Raw genomic sequence first — 9,009 nt, 5'->3', positions numbered from 1 at the left:
TATTGGCTGGTAATAACTAGGTTATTCGATTTTCTAGTGGTAAGTCGATGATTCCTCCAGACTGCGGCGGGAATGAGGTCACTTCCTCCAGGACTGCGTGTTGTAGACTCTTCCTGCCGGTGTTCCGCACCTGAGAACCACAACACACCGGGTTGAGGTGAGGTGAGGTGAGGGCAAATTAAAAGGTGACGCAAGGCGCAGGTCCTACACCTATACTGTAAGTGAGGGTCTCGTCAGGCGGGCCTCCCCACCGCCGGCCCCCCCACTGCTGCTCCCCGGACCCAGGACCCCGGACCCCCGTTTCATTCACACGTCAGATACGCGTCTTTTTCAGGGTGCTGTCTGTCTGTCTGTCCCGCGCCCCGGCCGTCTCCACCCTCCCTCCCTCCCGGTCGGCCGGTGAGCTACTAATCCCCTGCGTCCCTGCTTTACTTTGAGCCCGTATTTAATTCCCCTAAACCCCAGCTGCCGCCCGGGTACTCGTTGAGCGCGACAGACTGCGGAGCGGAGCGCCGGGGTTATTAATAATTCACCAGCCCGCCGCTGCGCTCCCCGTCCCGGACACGACGCGCCGCCGCACCGCCGCGCCGCTCAGGACTCACTTTCACTTCCAGTGTCTGTTGACGGCAGGCCACACCGAATCACGTAGACACGCATACGCGCGCACACACAGACACGCACACACATCACGCAGGCCCGCTCGAGCGCTTGTTTTGTTAAAGAGTCTATAAACGCCGCGCGCTCGCGTCTGTCCTCCGACCTGCTGAACTTCTCCACGACGGCCGCGCGGACACGTGGAGGTGTCCGTCTATCTCTGCACCGCTCTGGTGACACCGCCGGGACAGGTGAAGGAGCACCACCGTTGGGACGCCAACTTTGTTTGTGACGAGCCGAGAGCCGCAGCGTGACAGAGTCCCGCGACGGGCAGAAGCAACAGCTGATCTGCGGAGAGACCGGGAGCAGCGCCGTCGCTATACGGTGCCCATCGCGCAGCCACACACACACACAACACACGCGCACCGAGGAACGCGCGGAGCACGACGTGGTGTCTCACCGGACGGTCTGTGCGGAGATACCGGATCGACAGAGCCTCGACCCGTCTGCACCGATACCGACCAGCCTGCAGCGTCCGGGCTGCACGGGACGGAGCGGCGGCACGGTCTACTTAACGGGTGGATCAAATCGACGGATTAATATTACTATCACACGATCGATCTGCTTTGCGTTGACCGGCGAGAACGGAGCAAAAACAACATTCGGGGGAACTATTCGAGGAGCGAAAGGCCGTTCGTCTGTTTCCGGTAGGCCCGGCGGAACCGAGGTCCACCCGGCGCGCTCTCTCCCAGACTTTTTTTTTTCGAAAGCGAACTTTTGCGAGAGGAAAATGGGAGTTTGAGTGTTGGCCCGCTTCCCTGCAGCACCATGGTACGTGCTCTGTTAACCAATCATGCTGTTACTGACCTGCTGCAGCAGCGGGCACGATGCAATGCCCCTCTCTAAATGTTGCAAGTGTTTATCTTTTGCTGCTCTCACTCTTCCCTTTTTACAACGTGTGAAGAGTCGAGAATCACACTGTTTCTTCACCTTGGTGGCGTCCAGTATAGCGAATGTATAGTACTGATGTTTCAAATGTGTTCTTACGAGTGAGCGTGTCTTTCTATGAAGTCAAACACTGCGCGTTATTATGGTTGTCGTCATTTAAAGCAGTCACCACATGGCCGGTGTCGCTCTGCGGCCAGGCCGCTCCAGAGAGCTCTCTCTCCCGGCCCGACACCACGCCTCCCCCGCTGCTGGCTCCCACACACACACACACACACACACACACACACACACACACACACACACACACACACACACACACACACACACTCCGCTGCCCCTGCGCCGCAGGCACAACTATTCATTGCACAATTACATGACACGGTGTGCGGTGGGATATGAATGAGTCATGCATTTGAATGCATAAATGAGTCATGTATTTTTAATATCCCCCTGTCGTTGAAGTAGAAGTTTGCCAGACTTTTGCAAATTCGACCAACCTGTTGGGACGGGAGAGGCGGTCGTGTCTGTTCTATGTGTGCGACAGACTGCGACCGCTGAGCCGGTTTGAGTTGAACTCCTAAATTGCGGTTAAGTGAGACGTTTTTTTTTAATCTACTATTTTGTATAATGTAATTTTAGAAAATGATGAAAAAATTAAGAAATGCACATTTTCTATTACTATTTAATAATGCCCTAATTTATGCATTATGTTTTATGTTAACATGCAATCTTAATATATATTCACATTGTGTCATCAACCAAAGCTTATTCATCCACTGTAAACACTCAAATCGACTGTTAGTGGTGGGTTGGGAGTGTGTTCCTGGTGGGTTATTAGTGGGTTAGTGGTGGGTTAGGACAAGTGTGTTTGTGGTGGGTTATGGGTGGGTAAGTAGTGGGTTAGCAGTGGGTGGGTGGCACGTTAGTGGTGGCATGTTAGTGGTGGGTTAGTAATGGGTTAGTTGTGGGTTGGTTGTGGGTTAGTAATGGGTTAGTTGTGGGTTGGTTGTGGGTTAGTAATGGGTTAGTTATGGGTTGGTTGTGGGTTAGTAATGGGTAAGTTGTGGGTTGGTTGTGGGTTGGAGAGCAGGTTGGTCCGGTATAGTGACCACCCTGAGTTGATGAGTGAAACAGGCCCAGCTGAGCAGGGATCCGTTGTTTCATTTTCACATTCAAAAGAGGAGTGATTTGTATGAATAAAGACGTGTTGACCTGGGACCCGGTCCTGGATTCAGGGCCAGCGTCCGTGGGGATTACAACACGTTGTTATTCTGTAATCAACTCACCTCATGTTTTAAACACAGCACCAGATTGGGGGTCGCGTCCTAGTGTATTGGGTCAGTGTATCGCATTCAGAGACAGCAGCTGTCAATCAGATGCCAGGGTCCCCCCCCCCCCTCCCCCTCCCCCTCAAGGCATCTGTAATCCACTGACAGTATGCCCTATCAGGGCGCCTGCTACTACAGGGTGTAGCATCCGCCTGTAGAGACGGACCCTTTGTAATGATGCAGGCAGTATAGTCTAGAGTGGTGGTCATTGTGGTCGTCCCCCAGCCGGAAGGTTCTGGGATCAGTCCTCAGTTTACCTGAAGGCCTCCTTGAGTAAGAAGCCCCACCACCCTAACCTGCTCTCTTATGACATGGATCTGAATTCGCTGTCACTTTGGATAAAAGTGTCTGCTATGCATGGCTGAATAGAATAGAGGCCGGCACAACACAATAAGCCTGAACCACACAGTGTTATAAATGATATTAATAATAAACGTCAGTTTGGAGAGGGAAAGAAACAAAGCTGTCTCCAGGGACGGAGACAACACAACGACTAACCCCTGACACAACACAACAACTAACCCCTGACACAAGAACAACTAACCCCTGACACAACACAACAACTAACCCCGCCCTGACACAACACAACAACTAAACCCTGACACAAGAACAACTAACCCCTGACACAACACAACAACTAACCCCGCCCTGACACAACACAACAACTAACCCCTGACACAACACAACAACTAACCCCTGACACAAGAACAGCTAACCCCTGACACAACACAACAACTAAACCCTGACACAAGAACAACTAACCCCTGACACAACACAACAACTAACCCCTGACACAACACAACAACTAACCCCGCCCTGACACAACACAACAACTAACCCCTGACACAACACAACAACTAACCCCTGACACAACACAACAACTAACCCCTGACAACACAACAACAAACCCCTGACAACACAACAACAAACCCCTGACAACACAACAACTAACCCCTGACACGAACAATCCCATCACAACACAAAATAACGCCCAACAACACAAAAACAATCGCCTGACAACACTACTAACCCCGACAACAACCATCGCCTGACAACACATCAACTTACCGGTAGCAACACAAATACAAAAATACAACAAATACAATCCCCAGACAACACAACAACTAAACCCTGACAACACAACAATGATCCCCTCACAACACAACTAACCCCTGACAACACAACAACGATCCACTCACTACACAAATACTAACCCCGGACAAAACAACTAAACCTTGACAACACAACTAACTCCTGTCAACATAACAACTAACCCCTGACAACATAACAACTAACCCCTGACAACACAACAACTAACCCCTGAAAACACAACTAATCTGACAACACACCAACAAACCCCTGACAACACAAATACTGCCATCACTCAGTGTGATGTCATCGCCCTGCAGTGATGTTACTGCTGAGAGTGATGTCATCGCCTGCAGTGATGTCATTGTGGAGACTGATGTCATCACTCTGATGCCATTGCCCGAAGGGTCATCGTCCTGCACCAAGATATCACTGATGTCATCGCTCACCACCATACCATACCTCACTGTAATGTCATCACTCAGAGTGATCATCGTCGTCACTCTGAGTGATGACATTACAGTGAGTGATGACATCGCAGTGAGGTATGGTATGGTGGTGAGCGATGACATCACAGAGAGCGTGCGATGGCGTCACTGCACACGATGCAGTGATATCTTGGTGCAGGACGATGACCCTTCGGGCAATGGCATCAGAGTGATGACATCAGTCTCCACAATGACATCACTGCAGGCGATGACATCACTCTCAGCAGTAACATCACTGCAGGGCGATGACATCACACTGAGTGATGGCAGTATTTGTGTTGTCAGGGGTTTGTTGGTATACTGAATGTCCTCAGTGAGACAACCGACCGGGGAAGGAGTTTTTCAGTTCAGCCTTCACTCAACATTTGTGGGACTGTTTTTAACAAAGCTGTGAAGGTGTTTTAATGGTTTAAGAGCAGATGTATTATAAGTGTAAGTGAGCTGGAATGCTGGCAGGTAGCTCCACCACAATGTCTGAGGAGACCAGATAATTAAACTTGGCGACAGGTAAACATATCTTGCATATTTCCTTAATGGGAACAATAATTGAGTTGCACTTTGCACGTTTGCTGCAAGGCTTTTTGTCAATCAGTCGACAAACGAAGGAAGTACTTTTACACCTTACATTAAACTCAAATAACGTTCCCAAAATGGGTTTGTTTGGCTCAATGTTCAAACTTTAATTCAGTGCCTAAAATGTTTTCTTTCATTAGTGAAATGGTTGTTTTCTTCATGCATATAGTGCTTGACTCACATTTCAATAAAGGCTGGTCAAATACCAGAGGTGACCAAACGGAGGTTTGGTAAATGTGTTAATCCACTGCAATACAGTCAACCCGGCTTACAGAACCAGTAGCAAACAGTCATAACCCACAACCAGAAACCATGCGATCGGAGGGGAATATGGTGCTGGTGTGCAGCATTGTCCATGTGCAGGCATGTAGTCAGCAAACACAGACCAGTACAGGGCTGTTGTGCCATGGAACCAGGCTGTTCGCTGTAGAACCAAGCTGGAAAGCTCTAGAACCAGGCTGTAAAGCTCTAGAACCAGGCTGTAGAATTCTAGAACCAGACCGTAAAACCAGGCAGTAGAACTCTAGAAACAGGCTGATTAACCAGGCTGTAGACCCAGACCACATAGTTATATGCAAACGAAACACACAGTCCAGTTTGGTTGAGTTTACATCCTTTCTCTGGGTTTTGATATTTTCAACATTTGTCTACTTCATGATGGAAAATAACTTAAAAAAAGAGAATGACTTGCCGTGCGTCTCTCTAGGGAATGTGAGCCAAAAGCATTATTCATTAAATGGAGCGTAGCGACTGTTTATCGGTGCTTAAATATTTGCATATTTGTTACATTGTTTTGATGTTTTTTTTTAGATTTCACAAACAGGTTTCACAGTTTTAATAATCTGGCAGCCGAACATCTTAGAAAAACACACAAGAACCAGTGGCAAGCCCCGGAAACATGCACACACGCACACATATGCACACTCACATGCACAAACACACACACACACACACACTCCTTTAATTACCACTGCCCCCCGGTGTATCAGGTGTAAAATATCAAAATGTTCCAGCACTGCTCCCTGAGGTGCTGTTGGCTTGGGCTCCCTCCACGTCAACCTACCGCCTTCATCCTCTACACACACACACACACACACACACACACACACACACACACACACACACACACACACACACACACACCTTTATGTGCACACACACACAATCAAGCACTTACGCAAACATAAATGCATGCCGATACAAACATGCATACACTCGCCGGCACACCCTCAAATGCACACACACTTTTCTTACTACTTTGATGTGGTTTCCTCATCTGCACGGGTTGGTTAACTTGGTAACTAAATGGCTTGTAGGTATGGGTAGAGCGCAGACCAGGCCTCGTGAAGTGAAGGTGGTATGACACCAGTCTGGCTGTGAGAGTTAAGCTGTGACACAGACCCAGAGTCGTTGGAATGGGTTGGTTTTCGAAATCAAGTTACAAAGGCTATATATGTGTTAGGTTAGAGGATCCTGCTGTCCTACTAAGTGAGAGCAGAACCTCTGGGGGGAGACGGCACAGATCCTGGGCCAGAACCCAACAACTGCCAGGGGCGTAGCTACACCTTGTTTAGCTTCTAACGAAGAAACACGTTCACGTGAGTGGGTGAAGCTTACAGGAGGGATTTTAATAAGTTGTGTTACTACAGTGGGCAGTCTTTTTTAGTGGCGGCCGTGTTTGTGTTCGTCAGTACAGGCTTATGGATCACCACTTCCAGCTACATAAACCTTAACATGAAGTGAAGGGAGAGCGAGATAGAGAGCCGAGAAGGAGAATGACAAATAGAGTCTGTCTTTTTTGTTTTCGGTTTCCTCAGTTGAGTTTCCTCGGCTGACTCTAAAATCGTCTGAACAAGAACGTCTTCAACAATAACCTGCACATCCACGAGCCAATCCATCCAGGCAATCTTTCCAGATGAATTCATTCCGGACCATTTTAACCCCTTTAACCAATCAAACGTTTGTGTATATAAACCAGTGGCTACAACTCAAGCAATTAGAGATTGCTAATGGGGAACAAATTGCTGCTGGATTGATTTTTATTGTGAATGGGTCTGTCTCAGTAAAGGGCTTGGGTTGATAATTCATAATACATTAAGACTACACAGCACACATGACATGACCTAAGATCAGTTTTATTGAATGTCATACACACGTATAGACAGACACACAGACACAGACACAAAGGTCATAGACAAACACACACACACACACACACACACAAAGGCTGTAGACAAACACACACATATACACACACACACACACACACACACAAAGGCTGTAGACAAACACACACACACACACACACACACACAAAGGCTGTAGACAAACATACACATACACACACGCATACATATAGACACACACACACACACACACACACACACACACATAACACACTGAGACATAAACAAACACACACACTGTCTGGTGCGGAATGCGTTCTGAGGTCCCCAGCCTGCATCTTATTATAGAGTGTGTGTTTATACACGTGTCTGGCCCTGTAACCAGGGTTATTTTATACATGCGCATGTGTTGTGGTACAGGTCCCACGCACATATGTATGTTTTCATTGTGTGTGTGAGTGTGTGTGCTTCTGTCAGTCTGAGGTTGGTGTGTGTGCTGGACTTCTCCATATGTGTTAATGGATTACATTGGGTTTATAGTCCCGGTCCGTGGACCTCATCTAAAGAGCTCTACGTTCTGCAGAGAGACACGCAGGGGTCTCAGGGCTCCTCCTGGCCGCTCCGTTCTGCCCGGGGGGTATGGCGGCGGTCCACGGTTTAGCGGGACGTAGAATTATGTTGTCGTCGATTCCAGCTCGGTTCAGAGAAGTCTGTTGTGTTATCCTACCAGCCTCTGTATGAAGGAGCGAACGAACAAAGTTCATGTGGAGCTGGTTAGAAAGGCTGTGGTTTGTTGTTCCACGTTAATCCCGCCCACTGGGGGTTGAGTTACTGTGTGTTAGTGGTGCTCTGTAATGCTAACTAATTTCCCGTGCATGGTGATGCAGTTTGGTAGTAGTCATGTATTTACCGAAAACGAGTTCATGTTGTTTTTTTATGCGGTTAGTGATTCTGATGTTGTTGAGCCCTAATCAACAAAACAGCGAAAGATCTCCAAGCACATTTGGACAAAATCTGCAATGTTTTTGGCCCGAAATTTCCTTCCTCCATATTTTATGGGATTGGGCAGATTACGTAATGCTTAGTATGAATACGTTATGCACATTTATAACTACATGATAAATATTGAAAAACAACAGATGCATGAGGATACATATTGATGCATTTTGATGATATATCTAATAAGACATATTGATTAACAAAGAAACAATGATACGTAATTATGACTCATGATACGTAATTATAACTAATGGTACAAATTGATAATTATTGATACATGTTGATAAACTATTGACACATATTTATAATTAATGGTATGTATTGTTACGCATTGGTAACTAATGATTCTACTATTGATAAACAAAGATACATAATGATACATAATTATAACTACATATTATTGATACATATTGATAACTATGGATAAAAACTGATCATATTGAAAACTAATGATACATATTGATACATGTTGATCCATATTGATAGATAATGGTAAATGTTGATACATATTGATGGATAACTAATAATACATGTTGATAACTATTGATACATATTGATAACTATTTATATATAATGATAACTAGTAATATGTATTGTTACATATTAATAACTATTGATACATATAGATAACTATTGATAAATATTACTACTATCAATACATAACAATAATATATAATATAACTATCAATACATATTGATAACTAATGATATGTATTGTTACGTATTGATAACTATATAGCCATACATAATGATACATAACGACAATGTCATATACATATCGATACATATTGATAACTTATGATAAATATTGATATATATTGACGCAAAAGGCTAAATATTCACATTGATGCCTATTGATACTTA

General features: G+C 46.0%; 1 long non-coding RNA gene across 1 annotated transcript in view; it reads left to right on the top strand.

Moving 5' to 3' along the window:
• Positions 1 to 589: 589 nt before the first annotated feature.
• LOC311373356 overlaps positions 590 to 9,009 on the top strand; it is a 16,799-nt gene continuing 8,379 nt past the window's right edge. Inside the window, exon 1 of the long non-coding RNA XR_014642252.1 lies at positions 590 to 1,425. This is a non-coding gene — a long non-coding RNA (uncharacterized lncRNA). The remainder of the gene's footprint in view (positions 1,426 to 9,009) is intronic.

The sequence above is a fragment of the Micromesistius poutassou genome, assembly GCF_964030765.1.
Source record: "Micromesistius poutassou genome assembly, contig: SCAFFOLD_4130, whole genome shotgun sequence".
Classification (NCBI taxonomy): Eukaryota; Metazoa; Chordata; class Actinopteri; order Gadiformes; family Gadidae; genus Micromesistius; species Micromesistius poutassou.
The sequence above is the reverse complement of the archived record's forward strand: the minus strand, read 5'-3'. Positions and strand labels throughout refer to the sequence as shown.